General features: G+C 30.9%; 2 long non-coding RNA genes across 2 annotated transcripts; one reads left to right on the top strand and one right to left on the bottom strand.

Moving 5' to 3' along the window:
• Window positions 1-10,039: 10,039 nt before the first annotated feature.
• LOC132947075 (uncharacterized) lies at window positions 10,040-12,189 on the bottom strand. The gene is made up of 3 exons (XR_009664826.1): window positions 12,058-12,189; window positions 11,807-11,954; window positions 10,040-10,177 (listed from the first exon to the last, which is right to left on the bottom strand). It is a non-coding gene; the product is annotated as an uncharacterized LOC132947075 (long non-coding RNA).
• Window positions 12,190-14,167: 1,978 nt separating this feature from the next.
• On the top strand, window positions 14,168-15,764 carry LOC132947215 (uncharacterized). Its single transcript, XR_009664855.1, has 2 exons — window positions 14,168-14,440; window positions 15,627-15,764. It is a non-coding gene; the product is annotated as an uncharacterized LOC132947215 (long non-coding RNA).
• The last annotated feature ends 6,106 nt before the right edge of the window (window positions 15,765-21,870 follow it).

Here is a 21,870-nt window from a genome sequence, read left to right as displayed (position 1 = left end):
TGCGCAAAGATGGCGACGGTCTTTTGTCACTTTTCATTGGTTTAAATAATATAATCATAATGACAAATTTAAAAACGGCTAAAGACCAGCGCCATTTTTTGTCAGAGTGATGATGGTCGGTGAGGATGCGTATCACGATGTGTGCATCATACCTAATTTATTATATCATTGGTGTTACATAATAATACGGTTTATTACGGTAGTATAATGGCGGAGTACGGGACCTAACCGCATGATGACATAATATATAATATTGTACTATACCCATAATACGGCTAAACTAGTATATAATATATATAGGTAAGCATAAACATGGATGTATAATATTATTATTATAGTCAGGTGTCAAGATAATTATGAGCTTATAATAATATAACATACTATTATTATAATTATTCATTTAATAATATAAAAATACCATTGGGTTCATCTTTAAATTATAATACTTAGCAATGAATTCATGAGACCAATCGAAATCCGATAATCATAAATAATAGTAGGATTATAATGAAATGCTTGATTTTTTTTTTTTTAGCTTTTTTAGATCGTCGTTCTGTACGATTATTAATTATTATTTACTATTTATGTATTAACCACTCGTATTTCAATGTCATCATTGATTTCTTTCTTAAATCTTCATATTTTTTAAATCTTTTTTTACTTAATGTATCTCTTCCAATATTGTTTTTTTTACCCGTTGATTTGTGTCGTAGTTCAACCTTAAAACACATATACAATTTCAAGACTTGATTTCTGTCTTATACTTGACGGTCAAGCAAATTTATATTATAATATATTATTATACTTAACAACTGTCGGTCAATAAATTAAACTATATAGACTCCTATTCATAGACAATTGAGTGATGGCCCGGGCGAAGATCGGGTAACTAACCTCAGCTATAGTATATTAATATAATATAATTATATAAAACAAATAATATTATAATATAAAATATTATGTGCTATACTCGTTGAATGGAACCAGTTATAAAGATATTTTAATTTTATTGATATTATAATATATTACCTAATATAATATTTTAAGGGGTCTTACCATGTTTTTTTTATCATGATTCTTGGCATGTTATCGCAGTGTTTTTGGTCTTTTCTCGATGCACCCTGTTGTTTACATTTTTCGTTCTTTTGTCAAAAAGCTTGAGAATTCAATACGAATGTTCATGGTAAAAAAAAGAACATGTTTTCCAACCTATTATTATGTGGAAAACAAAATATGTATTGATTCAGAGGGAAATGTCTCAGTTCATGGGGGGGGGGGGGGACGTCCAAATACGCAGCTTTATGCACACGCCTATACCTAATACAATTGTTACAAACGAACGATGCCGGACCGGACCGCAGACACCGAATTCGTAACGAACGCATATAGGACCACACTAGTCTTAACTGTATAATATTGTGTACATAAAAAATTGTCCGATCGCACAGTCGCACAAGGGCGAAGTCTCGCCACTATTTAGCTGTTATGTAAACGCAAAAATAAGTGGGCTGATAAAAGTTACGTAACAGCGCTTCGTGTGATGCACGACTATTTGATAAGGCCGGAAAAGCTCATCGTAGGGCTCATCATAGGCGTTGCTCATAGGTGCGGCGACAACAAACTGTCTTATGGCCGTATGCATAGTCAATTTGTGTGTCACGCAAGACATATAGCAGTGGTTTTCAACCTTTTTAACAACGTAGCACACTTCTTCTCCTACAAAATTTTCGCGGCACACCAATTCATATAATACGTGATAATATAATACCTACTATATATATTTAGATATATAATATTTGTACACATATAGGTACACTATTTATAATCTACTCTATTAGAGGGTTAATTATTGTGAAATAAATTAAAACAATGATGAAAAAATGTGTTAGCAGAAATATTTATTTTACATGTTAATAATGTACAATGAAATAAAAATTTACCGATTAATGAGATATTTGTGCTTGACGTGTGGTGCACAAACGTTTTATTCTAGGACGAACTGTCGACAAGCTCACTCTCAGTTCTTCTACGGATCGAAGTCGTTCTCTTTTTTCACTTTTTATTGTGGTGACTGCTGAGAATCCTTGTTTGCATAGATAGGATGTGGAGAATGGTAATAAAATTGTTATTGCTTTTATAGATATTTCAGGAAATTCAGCTTGAGCATATATCCAAAATTTGTTAACCGACATTTCTTTAAATTTTAGCTTCATTGTTCGATCATTTTTCAGTGAGATAAGATTGTCTTCTTCCGCGAATGTCAAACCAATTACCTTAGTATTATACTATTATGTCCATCAGGTGTTGTCTAGCAACATGCTGGTCGCTGATTTTATTTTGAACTTTTAAAGACGCTCTTCCTAAAAATCCGTACAATATATTACAGTCGTTGAATATTTATAATAATACAACGGTTTGCGCTTGTACAAATAATATAAAAAACTATAAAAACACGGTTATTAGTATACTTTTTAAAAAAGAGTTCACTCTAGATTTATATAGAAACACATGCAATGAATGCCCTCACAATTTATCTGCGGCTAAATTATGTTACATTTATATGAATATATAATAATTATTCCCTATAAGTACGTTTCGTCTATGCGTAAGTGAGCTTGGAAAGTGTTAAATCATAACTACATATTAGTTTGTTTCTGCTAGCAATCGATTACACGTAACAAGAAAAGCTACTACCCATCATTAATCATTATTATCCGCTGAAGGTGGATTGCCCCTCTCGGATTTATCGATCAACAGTGCAACCTAGCTATAGCTTTATAAATAAATCCTGGGTACAAATCACGGTTAAAGGTCCGCTCAAACCGAAGCGGTAGTGGTGGCGGTAGCGTCAGTTTTAATACGTACAGTACGTACGGTACGTTTTAATCGCGAAATTAATACCGCGGCAAAAATGTTACCGCAAGATTGAGCGCGATATTTTTATTTTTCGCTTACCGCTACAATAATCAGTTGTAAATTCCCAACTGTGAATGATCTACATTTTATTAAAATGTTAATAAAAATGACCAATCAAGTTGAACAGTTAATAGCTATTGTTAAAGAATATCCCATCATATATAATATGACACTTCCAGAATTCAAGGATACGAGAAAAAAAGATTATATTTGGGATCACGAAATAAGTGTTAAAATGAACGGTGAAAGTGGTAAGTAAAAATATAATTAGTCTGAACTTGAGTTTTCATAATATATATCCATGGTATAGTAACATTTTTTAAAAAATATAGCAATTTGTTGTTTTGTACTTTAAAATATTAATATTAATAAATAACAATATAATAATTACTAAGATACATGTACGCGCATGAGTGTCACCATGTCGACTAGTAATTTTCGGCGAAATATTTCGCTCTCCGGTTAGGTCAGATCGGCGTATTTAAAAAGCGATAAATACCGCCACCGCTACCACCACCGCCACCGCTTCGGTTTGAGCGGACCTTAACCGTGGTACAAATGAAATATTATAATATATTATGATTAATGCGTGTCAACATTTTGAAAATAAAATAAAAATCAAAGTTGTAGGTGTATAGTAATAACTAAAAATAAAATATGTAAGCACTGTCTTCGTTCGCGAGGCGTGCACGGTGCAGACTACTGTGCAACGACAGTCGAACACGATCGCGGACGGACCGAACGGTGCGAGAGTAGAAGGCGCAATACCGCGGAAGTGAGCAATATGCGTTCGAGAATCTGATCGGAACGGTTGGATCCGGCGGCAACACTCGAACTGCGCAGAACTCTTCGCGGTCGGACAAGAGGGGGACGCGCGGTTCTCTGTTGACCATGCCTACAGTCCAAGGCATCTAGAAAAAAATGTCGCGACGTAGAGACAAGCGATAGATCACGTACGGCGGTAACTGCAGTTAAGTGGTAAGTCACCCACTCGCCTCCTCCGCGGCCGACCGACGGCATGATGGAGCGATGACCATATTATTATAGATACTATACCAGTGGCGCGGTAACTATCCGGTCACCGTCGATTCCACGCAACGTCGCTTTTTCGATCCCGTGTCGTTATTTCTTTTTCGTCGTCACCTGAACTGCTGTCGTCACATGAAACGTGCAACACTATAGCCGCTCGCCGAATACCGTCGTCACTCTTGTGGCCGCGTCATCTCTTTATTGCTTAACATTCGTTTGCCCGGAACGGTCTGCGATAATATTATATATTCCGTAACACTTTGTCTTATGTCGCCAATAGATATTATCAGGAACGTTGACAGATACTGTATGCAATTATGGGACTCGGAGTGGCGCCAAGTTACCGAAAACAAATTAAGGGAAATCAAGCACTCGTTCGAACCTTGGCCAAAACTCAACTATTCAAATCGAAAGGAAGATGTCATTATGAACCGACTCAGAATTGGTCACACGAGAGCTACTCATGGGTACCCAATGGAAAAGACCGAACCACCTATATGCCGCTCTTGCAACACTTCCTTTATAATCAAACACATCCTCATCCACTGCCAAATATTCACGGAAGCTAGAAAAGAATGCAAAATACCAGACAATCTGTATGAAGCCATCGGACCCTATGCTAACATACAAAAAATTATCACTTTTTTTAAAAAAAAATTGAAATGTACAACTTAATTTAACCTATCATTTTTTGTCAAATAATCATATTGTAAGCTAATAACCATGATGTTGTTGATGCTGTAACAATAAAAAAAAAAATATATATATTTTTCGGTGGACCACAACTGCAGACCATAATATTAACATCTTCACCGACTGTGCCGTCGTGTAACCACCGTTGCAGTATTATCGACACGTCTTGTCCGATGATTATTTTTTTTGTTTGTACAAACATTTACTGACTTGGCCGCAGAGTTAAAGACGATAAAAATTTGATCGATCCACTTCCAGGCACGCGTTTGTTATACTACGATAAAATTACTGCGTTTGCACCAAGCCCGGGGGGCAAGGGGGCTCGGTCCCGGGGACCATTGATTTTGGGGGCCCATCTTTATCCCCCAAATATATTTTTTTTAACAAGTACAATACAAAAAAAAAGTTATTGAAATAGGTAGGTAGGTATAGTAGGTAAATTATTATTAATAATTATAAAATAAAATTATTCTCAATTTTACGAAAAATAATGAACTATGTTTGCCAACAATTTTGTTTATGTTTTTTTTTTTTTTTTTGTTGATCATTTTAGATTACCGATTTAAGTATATAAAAAGGTAGTTAAAAGAAAAAATATTTAGCTCTTGTAGATTAGGTATTTCAGTATAAAAGTATTGATGCATATTTTACTAATTTTTAGAGGACCATAGTTAATAACCTAGCGAATCAAAATTGATCAATTGACTGTCACGTTTGCAGACTGGTACTTATTGGTAACCTGGTAAATCGTTATTACGAGGACCTTAAAGTCGCGATAACAACGATACCGCTCCATACCAAAACAAAACATATTTAGATAATAATAAAATAATTAATGTTTAATCAATGTCTTTCACGCGAAGGTAATTAATTAATTTTATTATTCGACATTTCTTTAATAATTTATAGTTATCGTTAGTCTAGTTAGACTTGTGATGATACAAATTTTAATGATTTCGTGTTATGTTTATAAACAAGGTTTATTTTGTCGTGGCAATAATATTTTTCAGGAATAACTATAGGATTTGCATATCTGCACGTCGTCCGTACTATATGTACGCAATTATATATATTGGCACACGCGTATTCTTTTTATAATTAACTAGCTGATTCCGTGCACTCTGTTACCCGGCAACCAATAATTATTATTATAATAGTTTCAAAGCCCATGGCAACCATTTATAAACAAAAATTTCCATCGGAAATCTCAAAATCCCCGTTTGAGCACCTCCCGGGGTTGGTCCTCTCCCTTTTTAAATTAGCTTATCTTTTGCCCAGAGGTCTAATCTATCTATATATTTAAAAATAGCTGATCCCGTGCACTTTGTTGCCCATTAAAAATTCTTTATGAATTATATGTCTTATATATTATATTACCATGGCGAAATATATACAAAACATTCTATAGGAAATCTCAAAATAATATAGGGTGATTCATAAAGCGTAAAACACTCATTATCTCAAAAAGTATTAATGTTTTTGAAAATATTTTTTTACATAGTTTCAAGTTGTTAAAAAACTATGTTTTTATTAAAAAATATTATTTTTAAATATTTTTTATCCATATAATTTTTTAAGTTTCTTACTTTTTTGAATGACAGCATAGAGTTTTAAATTCATATTCCAAAGCAGAATATTTTTCTAAGTATTTTGATTCATAAAAATCTAATTTAGGGCGAGTAGTCTATGAGGTATAAGCATTTAAAGTTTAGATGGGCGAAGTGGAGTGGTATGGGGTTGCCCCGCAAATGTGTGTCCACTACTCTGCTTGTCTAAACCTTAAATACTTATAACTCATAAACTACTCGTCCTAAATTTGATATTTATGTATTAAAATACTTAGAAAAATATTCTGCTTTGGAAAATGAAATTAAAACTCTATGCTGTCATTCAAAAAAGTGAAAAACTTAAAAAATTATAAGGATAAAAAATATTTAAAAAATTATTTTTTTAATAAAAAAGTCGTTTTTTTAACAACTTTAAACTATGTAAAAAAATATTTTCAAAAACATTAATACTTTTTGAGATAATGAGTGTTTTACGCTTTATGAATCACCCTATATTATTTTGAGATTTCCTATAGAATGTTTTGTATATATTTCGCCATGGTAATATATATAAGACATATAATTCATAAAGAATTTTTAATGGGCAACAAAGTGCACGGGATCAGCTATTTTTAAATATATAGATAGATTAGACCTCTGGGCAAAAGATAAGCTAATTTAAAAAGGGAGAGGACCAACCCCGGGAGGTGCTCAAACGGAGGTGCTCAAACGAAGAAAGCAATTCCCGCGGCGTCGTCGGTTCAAAAGGTAAAAAAAAAAAAAGGTATTAGGTACATAGCAATAAATAATGAATAATGTACCACTTTATTTATAAATTATAATTTACAAGCTTTTTTCCTCGCTAAATAATCATCAATTTTTTTTTAGGTGATTTATGCTGCAGTGTTATCATATAGCCTACAACGAATAAAGTAATGGACAAATCTGAGGCCCCTATAAATAATTCTAACAATCGAGACCCGGGGGCCATGGACCCACCCTTCACCCCCCCTTAATCCGGGCTTGCGTAAGTCGAAGTCGACTGCACGGGCAGGTTAGTAACGCCGGTGAAATCGTAACCGGCGGGCCGTGCGCGGCCGGTTCTCTTGCTCGCGTGGGTGGGCTTCCGTTGCCTGTTCTCGCGGGTTCGTCCCCTGCAGGTCTCGCGCGGTTAATACGAGAAACGAGAAACGGCAATCGATAACAGTCGGTACGTAGCGCTGAGAGGCGTCGAAATCTGGTAATTTCTGCTGAGATTGTGGGCGCACGGCGAAAACCAGATACATGCGACGTCGTGGCGAAGACGGCTAACCTGTGGCGTAACCTCGAAACCATAACTTAAACGGTACAATTACGGCGGAGTACGGGAGACAAGGACGGGAGTATTAGTAATAATGGTTATGCTCGATGCATAGTTAACCGGTCACCAAAATCGCTAAACAGAAAACCTAAAGGGGGCAGTGGGGCACGGATAGCACGTCGAACTGTGGCGTTACAACGACGTCGACGGTGCACTCGCGAACTTGCACCGGCGACGACGGTAGAAAACGTGGGCGACTTGGGATACACGAACGGGAGTTATGCGTGACAGCAGTTTACCAGTCACCAAGTTCGCCCAAAAATGGGCACCGATTTCAGCACTTCGGACACTGCGAGCAGGATACGAGCACGGAAAAAAAATTACTATAATATTATAGTTATACACAAATTACCTATAGTAAATTTAACTATTTAATAGGTAAAATAACTAAAATGACTTACTTATTATTGCTATATAAATATAGTTATTAGTTATGGTAATGTTTACTATATTTTATAGTTAATGCAGTTTTTAATGTTTGAATTAACAAAAAAATATAGTTAACCTAGCATATTATTTCAGTTCGAATAACTATAATAACTTGACTATAATATTTTAGTAAATCTGATTAACCGTATAGCTATCCCTATATCTACAGTCAATCCTACTATTTTCATAGTGCAAAAACTGTTTTGTTTTTTCCGTGAGTTTAGTGTTTAAAGCAATGCTTAGCGTGACAACAACGGCACACTCGCAAAAAACAGCAAACGGCGCGTCACACACAACAACGTCCGGACTGCTGTAGGTCAGACGATACTGGTAACGGCGACGTATTTTGTGGATACGCAAAGACGAAATCAAAGACAACGGGGAGAGAGGATAGTGTCCAAACCCAAGGCTGGGTTAAAAGTTAAAATTAAGTTGAAACGGTAAGTTAATTTACTCGTTACTTTTTTTTTAAATTAACTTTTCACTTAATTAGTTACTTTTTTTCAAGATTAACGTGTTAATTTCAAGTTAAATTTATTTCAAAAGTATCTAAATTAAGTTAATTTTCGTCCGAAGAATAATGCATATTTATGAATATGTATCATTTTAAATTTCCCCAGTAATTTTTTTGAGCGTAAAGAAAAACTATCTAATAAGCCATATTATGTGTCTGGAATTTATTATTTTTACAAATTAGCAAATTTTAACTTTACACTAAGTTAAGTTACTTTTTTTTTCAAAGTTAACTTTTAAACCAGTTTGTTTCGGTTTGCCCAGCCTTGTCCAAACCATTGGGAATCATTGGTATGCGAGGTAATAAGGGCCAAGGGGGCTGGAGCGTAATTCATTCTAAGGAGTAAAAACTAGGCATTTTATAATTCGGTTAATATGGGTCATGTGAATGTGTTGAAAGTAAATGAACATCAGTGTGTGTAATTCGTATAGTACCGATCACGTTGTATAGGGGCATTATAGTGACCTGACAAGACCTGTCATTTTATACGTACGCGCATGCACATGTCACCACTTATTACTTTATAAAATTACAAACATTTTTTTTGCAAAAAATACTGCCAGTGACTACTTCAATCACTACGCTCAGTATAGGATGTCCCTATTAAAATGTTGAAAGTAGATTTAAATTATCCTCTAAATTTACTATGCTTTAATTGTCGTACAATTTTCATATTCTATATCGATGTATTTAAACTTGAATTGTGAATATGATCTATTTTTACTCATTTTAATAGTAAATTTTTAAGTAAAAAAAATTTAAATCAGAAAAATGAAATTGTCAAAGCATAGATAATTTAGTGACGAATTGAAATTTAAAATTAATATCAGGACATTATATTGGGCGTAGTGATTGAAGTCGTGAGCTATGTTTTCGACCGAAAATTAATCACGCTCCAGCCCCCTTAACACCGTTATACCAACTGATAGACCAGTAAAAACTATAGAAACAATCACATTTTTGTGAAGAAATTTAAATTTAATTTTCTATACTATCTATACTAATATTATAAAACTGAAGAGCTTGTTTGGTTAGTACCACAGAGTAATTACTCTATGGTTAGTACACAGGCTTATCGCATTAATAATAATAATTGTTATTATTATTAAAACCAATAGAAACCATTTATAAACAAAAATAATAATAATAATCTCCAAGTCCCTGTTTGAGAACCTCCCCGGGTTGGACCTATTGGTCGTAGTGTGATTATATATAGCCTATAGCCTTTCTCGATACATGAACTACCCAACACAAAAACAATTTTTCAATTCAAACCAGTAGTTCCTGAGATTAGCGCGTTCAAAAAAACAAACTCTTCAGCTGTATAATATTAGTATAGAATATAAATAATAATAAATAATACTTTTATTATAAACGATGATATATATTATAAATATTATATATTATAAATATTATAAATTATTACGATAAGTATAAAAATTATTGCACACTATTTTATCGTTGAATTTCCATTTAATGTTAACAGGGACATAATATAATAACTATGATAAGAAGTAAGAACTTAGAATGGCACAAATAAATAATAAACAATTTCATTGACGGAAGAGACTGATTTATTTTGCAATGTCAATACACATTATTATAATTAAAAATAAATTATAAAATTATGTACTGTTTGGGCTATGGCATCTTTGAGTTTGAGATTGATGTGGACATGAATTAACAGTTCTAGAACAAAACACAAAATAATCGATCAATACAATATACTTAAGTATAAAAGTATAGAATCTTGGTAGAATTAAATAATAAATTCTAACAATGTTCCAAAATTCATTATACTTTACAGTGTTGTAAGAAACATATTTAAATACAGATAAGAATATATCAATGCAGAAAGTATTTCAAATACATTCCAAATACTTTTGAGTTTTAAGATAACGTTTTTAAGAACTATTTGTTCTAATACTTGGCATATAAATATATGTATTTAATTGTATTTATTTAATTGTGCAAGTAAGAAAATTAATTAATTATGTATTTAGTAATTACTTATATAAAGTTATAATGTCACATTCAAGTATCAATAACACTTTATACTACCTATTACCTACGTACTTCATTCTATACCGAAAATTAAAAATGAAGAACAATTTGTTATAATTTAACTCTAAAATAATTTAATATCAATTAAACAATAAACAGTTCATCAGTTGTTAATAAATTTATGAAATAATAAAATATTTAATAATTTGATTTATAAAATAATATAATACTTAAATATCAAAAAACAATCTGAACTGTGACAAATATATCTTTTGAATTTTAAAAAATGTTTACATAAAATTATTTGATTTTAATATACAATAATTATGTGCCATACAGTATTTAAAGACTTCCAAATACGTAATTAAAAAATTATTAAGGGTTACTATAAAAGTTATGAAATTACTTTATAATTGCATTTATCAAAATACTTAACAACGCTGATAGCTTATTATGAATATTAAGTGTACAAATATTTGACATTTTTTTTTTAGTCAATATTACGATGCTACGATGGATAAATACAATAAATTAATACAAAATCCTAACTTAACTGAACCGTACTAAAATCCGATTAATAAAAAAAAAACTAAATATTCGTATGACGTATATGTATAGATAAAAAAGAAAAATAAGAAAAAAACAATGGCAAAAAATTGGTTCACCGAAACCGTGGTTTGAACTTCAGACATTCTGTACTAAAACTCATAAAAGTGTCACTGCGCCAACAGGCTTATCGCTTTAATGAAAATTATTAAAACCAATAGCAACCATTTACAAACAAAAATTTCCATCGTAAATCTCGTGATCACTGTTTGAGCACCTACCCAGGCTGGAATTTACCCTTTTTAAATTAGCATATCTTCTTCCCAGAGGTCTAATCTATCATGTACCAAATTTCATTGCAATCGGTCCAGCCGTTTAGTAATGCAATGCATAAAGCGGACACATACACACATACACACACACACACACTACACACATACACAAACATAAATTTATATATAAATAGGTTATTGTGTGAGTGTGGTGTATGTATGTAAAAACTATCGTAATTTAAATTGATGAATAATAAAACAAGAAAATATGCAAGAAAATTATACAAGTTTATATATTATTTTAATGATGTACGTGATATAAAAATTAATTGTAATACTGATTTAATTTATATACCTTCAACCTTGCCAAAAATAAAATAAACATACCAAAGTACACACGTACACAAAAATAAAAAAAAATTAAACACAATATGGAAAAAAATACGATCCCACTATATTATTCGAAATTAAAAAAAAAACCGAACTGTTAACTCACCATCAATTGGCTGGAGGCTGGAGTTGCTTTTGCGACCGATTTGATGGCCTTGGCAGATTGGACTTGTCCGACGACGACGATGTTCATGGTTACCTTTTCAGCGCCCATTTTTGGTTTTTGGTTGGTTTTTTGAGGAGTTAAGTGAAAACTGCAAGTAAACAAAAAAAATACAAATACAAATAGAAAACACGAATAATTTATAATAATATAAAGATCAAAGAAATTTTATTTCTTGTCAGCTATGTACTCACAGAAGATTATAATTGCACAAAAATTGCGTTATGCCGGAATGAAGCATCAATACGTCCTTTTATACAGTGGCGGCTTTCACCTATAGTGTGAAGTAAGCTATGGCGTGGTGGCGTGACCATATCTCTTGAAGGTGATTCGTTTAACTGATATCGTAGTCGGACGACGTCGAATTTTGTATTTTACTCTATTTTACTTTGAAATCATATTCATCAAGTATTGTGTGAACGGATCAAATATAATTAAATCTTTTACTAAAGACTAAAATATGTCACTAATTTGTTAACAAATATTGAACATTAAAATATAAAACAAATATTGTTTTTATATATTATATATTCCTATTTTGGCTAACGTCTACAACATACTCGTGAAGTTAACCTAGATCGTAAAAATATTTATTGAACTCTAAAAATATAGAATCATTTACAAAATAGCCCCCCCCCTAAAAATAATTACTTTATATGTTCCAGGGCTTGAAATCAATTTCAAAATCTGATTTTAAATATCGTTAAACATCGTTAAATATCATCTAAGAAATCAAACGATACAACCATTTTCTCTGATCGTATTCAAATTAAATATTGAAATCAAAAACAATTTATATCGATATTTTATACAAAAATAATGATCGTTTTATAATTTGTACATATAAATCAATTTAAAATTAAAAATAAAATAATAATTCAAAATTATTACTCAACAATAGGTCTATAATATGTAACAAAGTAGGTAATACGAAAAACCTATTTAATTTAGAATGCTCAAATGACGAAAGATTCCTAGGAGAGGCTATAAAAAGTCCAAACATAATGTCACTGACAGTATTTCAGCCGAAAATAATTCAGCCAACTATTCATATATACAACTTTCATACTATTATAATTCAAAAAAATACTTTTAGCCGACAAATATTTTTAGACCAAATAATATTTTACCCAAAAATATTTCAGCCGACAAATATTTAGACCGAATAATATTATACCATAAAATAGTTCAGCTGAAAATAATTTAGTCGAAAATAATATAGCTGACAGTATTTCATCCAACAAATATTTTGGCCGAACCGTATTATAGCCGGCAAATATTTTGACCTAACCGAGTAGTTAAAAATCAAAGTTTATATCGTTAAAACTTAAAATTTATATTTTAAATCGAAAAAAATAATACAATTAAATCTATATTTTGCAACAGTAAAGAAATAAAAAAATTATAAAATCAAAATGTTTTTTTTAAATTGAAATTAAAAAAAGATGGGAAAGTAGGTGTTACTCTGCTGTACAGTAGGTTACAAGTGTGTCACTAACAAATATATTTATTTCAAGCAAAGGGACGGATTAATTATTACTTTTTGATGGACTATTTTGTAAATGAATCTATATTATAAGAATTCAATAAACATTTTGATGATTTAAGTCAACTTGACGTGTACAAGGTGATTCTTTTATCATGAATTATTCATTATTTCAAAAAGTATTAATGTTTTTAAAAATATTTTTTTACATAGTTTTAAGTAGTTAAAAAACGTTTTTATTAAAAAAATTATATTTTTAAATATTTTTTATCCTTATAATTTTTTAAATTTATACATTTTTGAATAACAAAAGAGTTTTAATTTCATATTCCAAAACAGTATATTTTTCTAAGTATTTTGATTCATAAAAATCTAAGGCGAGTAGTTTATGAGTTATAGGTAAGTATTTAAAGTTTAGATGGATTGGCGGAGAGGAGTGGTTGTTTTATTAACAACTTGAGACAATGTAAAAAAATATTTTCAAAAACATTAATAATTTTTAAAAAAATGTTTCATGATAAAAGAACTACCCTGTATATTGTAGGTATGTATGAAAATAACAATGTTCAATATTTCTCCACTATTTAGTAGAAGAAGATTTAGTTATATTCGATCCGTTTACACAATGATCGATGTATAGGTATGTTTTCAAAGTAAAATAGTAATATTTAAGATTTGACGTCGTCCGACGTACGATATCAGTTACACGAATCACCATTATGAGATATGATCACACCACTACGCCAGCGTGCCCTGCACACCAGGCCGCTAATGTATAAAAGGACGAATTGATGCTTCATTCCGCCATAACACAATTTTTGTGCAATTACAATCTTCTGTGAGTACATAGCTGACGAGAAACAAAATTTCTTTGATCTTTATATTAGTTTAAATTGTTCGTGTTTTCTATTTTAATTTTAATTTTTTTTTTGATTATTTGCAGTTTTCACTTACCTCCTCAAAAAACCAACCAAAAACCAAAAATGGGCGCTGAAAAAGTAACCATGAACATCGTCGTCGTCGGACAAGTCCAATCTGCCAAGGCCATCAAATCGGTCGCCAAAGCAACTCCAGCCTCCAGCCAATTGATGGTGAGTTAACAGTTCTGTTTTTTTTATTTTTGAATAATAGTGGGATCGAATTTTTTTCGGTGTTGCAATATTTGCGATATTGTTATGCACCGGCGTAGACTGCAAGTATGTTTATTTAATTTTTGACAGGGTATATTATAAACTAAAATCAGTAGTACAATATTCATTTTCATATCTCGTTTGTCATTAAAATATATACAATTTTTTATAATTATATCTAAAATTTAAATAATTAGATCTTTAATAATTTTGTTCTATATTTTATTGTTACATCCAATTTAATTATTATTGATTTATAAATAAATTACCTATTTTTATAATTTGTAATCATAACTTACCAAACATTTATAAACACTTACTAAACATTTAATATTTAGATAAAAATCTATTTTCTCTACCTCTTATTATAGTATTAAAATTGACGAACAAAATGTCATATATTTTCGCACACAATATACAGTCATAATAGGCTGTCAGTGTTGTAATGTATTTTAGTAATATTTATATACTTTTATAGTATTACTTAAAACTTTTTTTAATGTAGTATTAGGATGTATTTTAATACAGTAATGGTATAACTGTTTTTGAAAAACAAACAATTTTTCATAAATACTTTTAAAAATTCAAAATAATTATCGTCGCAGTTCAGGTTCTTATTTAATAATTATTATATTATTTTAATTGTAATAAATTAAAATCAAATTATTAAACTATTGGATTATGGTTTAATAATTATATTTTTATTTTTTTTAATTTGTTTCGTTTTTCGGTATATAATGAAGTAGGTATAGGTAGTATAAAGTTTTAATGATACTTAAATGTTGACATCACAACTTTATATTAGTATAACTACTAAATAGGAACATAATGAATTTTTCTACTTGTACAATTAAATGAATAAAATTAGAAGTATATGCGATATGCCAGGTATTAGTACAAATAATTCTTAAAAACTTTTTCTTAAAACTTTAAAGTCTATGAAGTGTATTTTAAATACTTTCTGTATTCTTATATTAATTTAAATATGATTTTAAAAATATATTTTACAACACTGTAAACTGTAAAGTATAACAAATTTTGTAATCCTGTTAGAATTTATTATTTAGTTCTACCAAGATTCTATACTTTTATACTTGAGTAATAATGAGTATATTGTATTAATTGACTATTTTTTGTTTTGTTCCAGAACTGTTAATTCAAGTCCACATCAATCTCAAACTCAAAGATGCCATAGCCCAAACCGTACATAATTTTATAATTTATTTTTAATTATAATAATGTATATTGACATTGCAAAATAAATCAGTCTCTTCCGTCTATGAAATTGTTTATTATTTATTTATGCCATTCTAAGTTCTTAACATAGTTTATATATCTCTGTTAATATTTAATGGAATTTCAAAGATTAAATAGTGTTCAGTAATTTGTATACTTATTTTCATAATTTTGGTACATAAATATTTGTATCGTTTAACAACAATAGGTATATTATAAAATCTTATATTTATACAATCATACCCATCATACAATGGTTATTCAATAATATATTAATGCTGGAAAATTACCCATACAATGGTTAAAATCTACATTTATAGCACTTCCTAAAAAACCTAGTGCTAAACATTGTAATGATTTTTGCACTATTAGTATATGAGCCACTGATCAAAAAAATCTTTTTAAAAATCATACATCAGAGAATTTTTAAAAAATGTGAAACTCAAATGAGTAATACACAATTTGGTTTTAGAAATTCAATTGGTACAAGTGATGCCATCTTTAGCTTACAGGTGTTAATTCAGAGGTCCAGGGATGTCAATCACGATGTATATGCTTGTTTCATTGACTATCAAAAGACTTTCGATAGAGTTGAACACGATAAACTTATGACTACTAGAAGTGACTGGAATTGATAATCAAGACCTGAGTATAATAAGCAATTTATACTGGAACCAAACTTCTGTTATTAACATTTTATTAACATTTCATTGTTATCTTGTGTTGGTGACTCGTCAACTGTAAATTAGTGGAAAAATGATTATAATGATTTAATTTATAACTTATAAGTTATTTTTAGGTAGAGTAAGCTACTCAAGCAGAGCTGTATACCGCGTATTTAATTGTGTTTTCCTAGTTCCGACGTGTGTGTTGTACCGTAACGGGTCAACTGTGTCAAGCAACTGCAATGGGCTTGAATTTTTATATATAACATTATATTTGTAACAGTGTATATATCGTTTACCCGGAATTCTGCACATTTGAAATGGTGTTGTGTTGTAGATGTTTGAATAAATAATATTATGAATTCATTTTATAAATAGTATATTTATAAATAATTCATATTACCTGTCACCTGTGTATAAACTATATTATCATTATGACATGATCATCACATAATATAAAATGTTCTCTTATTTATTGTATAGTATATACTTAGGCAATGTACATAGTTTACATGATATTATAAGATGTACTTTACATAATTACAATAATTGTATAATATCTAATAAAAAAATAAAAATAAATCTTTTTTCATCTAGATATATACCTAATTATTGAATTATAAAGTGGCACGAAAATAAATACAATTTTGTACGAAAAAAATGATTGCTAATAAATCAAAACTATACTGACGAAAATTTTCACAATCAACGAACATAATATTATAAACAAAGTATAGACATTACAGTAAGTATTTCCTGGACAACGAAGAGAACATATTATTGTATGAGTGTTGTAGCCGGTCCATTTAATTTTAAAATATACCTACATAATACTTACCAATAAAATTAACCACTAAATATATTTTTCGAATACTTATTTTAAAGGTATTTTAGTAGACAGATACAATATTCGATTGCCATTTGCACTAACTATGGTGCAATAGGTATGCGACAAAAGATTGAATAGTTTGAAATTCATTTTCGAAAATTTTAAAAAATATATGGTCGTAACATGTAACACCCGTGAATTATAAATTTTATTTCCAAATGTATTTATTTTTTCTCAATTATATTATATTAAGACAAACAGCCAATCACTGATGTATTACAAATTTTTTTTAACTATAATTTTGTGTTTATCTTATAAAAATTTAAATGCAGATTTTTGCATATTTTACCATTTTTTATTGCATACAAATCCTATAGCCCTGATCATTATTATATGCGTTGTTTTCAATTTAATGTTATTGAAATGATTATATGTTTGTAAAGTACGTATTCCTACAGCCTACGGACGTACCGTGACACGTACGACTCGAGACTTTTCGCTAACATTTACAAAGCATAATATTATATAAGATACTAAAGTAGGTAGGTAGGTACTCACAGATTTGTATTACTTAACAGCTGGTTTCGTTTATTACTTCGCCAGACATGTTGTCGAGTCGTTGGTTTGAAATGAGAATCTTATAATATCTTTTCGGCGGACCTAAGACGAAGAGGACTAACATTAGTATAACAGCCACGGGCCGGCGACTTTGACCACCGCGGCGGAAACTGTTACTCTTGACATACAAGCGCATCAACGCGTGTCAGTAGTCTATTGGCTCGCATATGACGACGTTTCAGACGGACTATACACACCGAATTATCACCAGACGGCGACGGTACCGAGCGAATCGCACCAGGGCGGTATAATCTTGCTACCGAGGTATATACGTACCACAACGGTGCACCGTATAGCGTAGCATTACCCTGGTGAACCTCTGTTTAACGCGGTGTACCTATTGGGCCGTTCACAATGTCAACGTGGTAGTGCTCCACGCAACGCATAACCTGGTTCGCCGCATAGTCGTGTACCCCGGTACATACAAATGGTGTACACGGTTGCCTCGCACTTATAGTGGATAGCGATCAGATACCGGTCGGTAACCGAATTATCACCTATAGCGGCGACGGTACTGATCGACTCGCACGTTGTGGCGGCAAAGCCGTGCTACCGAGGTATACACCAAGCCTGTGCACCGCGAAGTGTATCCCGGTTACCTCTGTTTGACACGGTGTACCTATGGGCGCCCGCATGGTTAACCTGGTGGTGCACCACGCAACGTATGACCTGGTTCGCCATATAGTCTTGTACCCGGCTTACAATGGTGTACACGATTGCCTCGCACCCAGTGGACAGCGGTCGTATACCGCTCGGCGGAAAGCCTGTCAGATCCTTTGTCGGACGGGTCATAGACTCTGAACTACGGAGGTTGATGGTCGAAGCGGTCAGAATCCCAGTTTTCGTTTTGCCCGCGATGGTGGCCAAAGTGGCCAAACTGATGTCTGGTTGTAATGATTTCAGCTTCGTCTTACCTGTTACGTAGAGCGATCTCCGCACAGTATATAGTTCAATGTCCGACTAGGTTTGACTGGAGGACATAGAAGACGACTCAGCTGTGGACATCTGCTCGCCTCCGATATCTTTGAATATCTGTTTGATAGTAGATATGCACATGACCTACCTAATATTCCATAAAATTGAAAACAAAATGTAAGAAAAATGTTTTCAAATTTACATTAGTCGTGATGATGAGGCCGTCGAAATAAAAGTATAGGAATGCATGTTATTTTTATTATAATATTATAATTAATGTGGATATTTTCTTTTGTTGGAAATAAACATCTATTATTCTAAACACGAAAAATACGAAAAGTAGATAGGTACCTATGATCTATTATGGACTGTGCTGGTTTGAATTTTTTTATTTTATCATAAACATTTTTGCTCAATATTAATAAGTTGTTTATGACCATTATAACAGTCTACAATGGAGCCAACGTATTATTTTTATACACACGTGCGAGACAAATAATAATTAAAGGATTTATGTTTGTTAGAAAAATACATTTGAAATTATCAATAACTTTGTTAAAACGTATTTAATGTTTTTTCGAATAAAATTAAAACGTCTTAGGTATTTATTATTTGTGTACTGAATTTGTGTAATTAATTTAATTATATTTTATAGTGTTATTACAGTTTAAGACGAGGGCGTCTTCTGTATTTAAGGGGGGAGGGGGGTATTAAATTAATTCGATACCATATTATAATCATACCGTAAGTAAAATGTATTTACTAATTTATTTATTTTATTTATCTACTTAGGACTTAATAATAATCATAGACAATAGATATTTTATAATATAAATATGGAACTGCACACGTTTCGGAAGAGGGAAATTGGTCCCTCTCGGGGACGAGCTTAGCTTGGAGGCAAAATATATTAAAAAAAACTACTTGTCTTAAAGTCTATAAGTTAGGTAGGTAAATATATTAATTTTAGGGCACCAGATATATTTTTTCATCGGGGCTACAATACCCTAGGCTAGACTTGATCGATAACTCAAATTTTTTTATTGCCTCTTTAAGTGTTTTTCTGTTGTGTTTGAGGTGTATATAACTCAAAAAATACATAATTTATATTTATTTTTATTCCCCTTGAGATTCTAGTTATCGAAACTCGACAGTATAATATTTTATTTTATTATTCTGTATTTTTAATGAATCTAAAACACGAATATTAAATAGCGAATAGTAAATATACTATACAGAACAGTGCGACAGTGTGCGTATATAATAATATACTCAAGCTGAAACATATCCCATCGCATCATGATCTGCTATAGCAAACTCGTGTGTTATATTTTTCAATTCAGTAGGTAGGTAGATAAATGGAATAATTCAATTCCAAGCGTTTATAATTCATAATTTTGTCTTTTAAAAGTGAATATAGTAAATAGGACGACTTATTATGACTTGCGCGAGTCGTGATGAGAATATTATTAGGCATTAGGGTGAGAATAAATACCTACTCGTCATATTATATGGTATTATTATTTCACGTATGTGCCCATATACATATACGAATCGTCTTCCTTGTGTTATATTTATTTTACGGTACCTATACCTTAATTTAAACCATGGCTTGGTGCAGTTTTATGGTATATACCTGGCTACTTATAGGTATGGTAATTTGTGAACTGTATACTGTTTATTGTGTTTTGCAGGGGTTTTGAGATTTCCGATGGAAAATGTTGTTTATAAAAATGGTTGCCTAACCGGTAACCTAACCTAACCGGATATTTTAAATGCTGCCTACAGTTCGCCAAAATTACGTGTCATTTTTGCAAAAATGAGCTGTCAAATTAACCATGAAAAAAAAGTATTAATAATAATAATAATTATTATTATTATTTAACTATTGAATAATTAAAAATTAATCTTGCAATGCTAAATATATAATGCAATATTTAATAAACACATGGAATATATCCATATAAAATCATTACACTGTTGTTACATGAACAAACTATTTTTCGTCTATTTTCATTCATTTAATATAGGTAATCCTTACAGTAAAATAGATAGAAAGAAAAAAAATTAAATTTAACACCTACCTACTCAAACTGTAAATTATACACTCAAAAGATTAAAAACATTTTAAAATAAGTTGTCTGACTGAAATTTTGACTGCAAGTGTATTATTTCGAGTAGAACACAGGTTAATAACTAGCGGGACCTACTAAAAGATATAGTGATTATAGAAAAATTACAAGATTAAAAATAAAACATATACCTGGGACGTTACCATAATATAAGTATGTGATTTTTATTAGATTTACCGAATTCGTTAGGTACCTAATTATTAATTTATTTTTTTACATTGTTATGTTGTGTTTATTATGTATATTATGATTTTTTTCTTTTTTAAAATTATATTTATGCTTTTATATAGGTATTATGTATGAACACTATAAATTATTATTGGCATTTTAAAACCGAACTCCAAAAGAAGAAGAATATCAAAATAATAATAATAATAATAAAATGCACTGTTTCTCGAGTGTAAGTAACGCCCATGAGTTATAATATTTACTTCAGTTACCATAGGTGGTCTTAGGATTTGGGTTTTGAAAGAAATGTAATCTCGTACAAATTTTAAACATAATATAACGAGCCGCCGGGGCTTCCATCGGTAAATTATTTCACTAAAAGCCGGTTTTTAATAAATCTGGATTATCGAATCCTAAGTACACCTATTGTTTTATAACTAATTTTAACTACGTAAAGTAATATCAACTCAAGTAAAATAGAATTTAACTACAACCATAACTTTAGCATAACTTCGACCAGCTGCAGCTACATATTAATATTGGTTGACTTCACGCGTGAAACTTAGCGCGCTAAGTTCTATGTCAGCAGCTATTTTAAGTCGTAGAAAAAATCAAATTTATTGAAAACGTTTCTTTACTTTACTTCAATTTAATTAAAACACTATAATATAAAAACCAAAGTAAAAAAACTTAAAAAATTATTCGATACAATTATTAAAACAAATCACTGTCGAATTATATTACAATATAAATAACTAATTTTATTCGATTAAACTTTTACAATGTGTTTATAGTCATCCAAAAATAAACAATATATTCACCAGCTTC

Source organism: Metopolophium dirhodum, chromosome 6 (assembly GCF_019925205.1).
Source record: "Metopolophium dirhodum isolate CAU chromosome 6, ASM1992520v1, whole genome shotgun sequence".
NCBI classification, from domain to species: domain Eukaryota; kingdom Metazoa; phylum Arthropoda; class Insecta; order Hemiptera; family Aphididae; genus Metopolophium; species Metopolophium dirhodum.
Note: the sequence above shows the minus strand (reverse complement) of the source record. Positions and strands in the feature narration are given on the sequence as shown.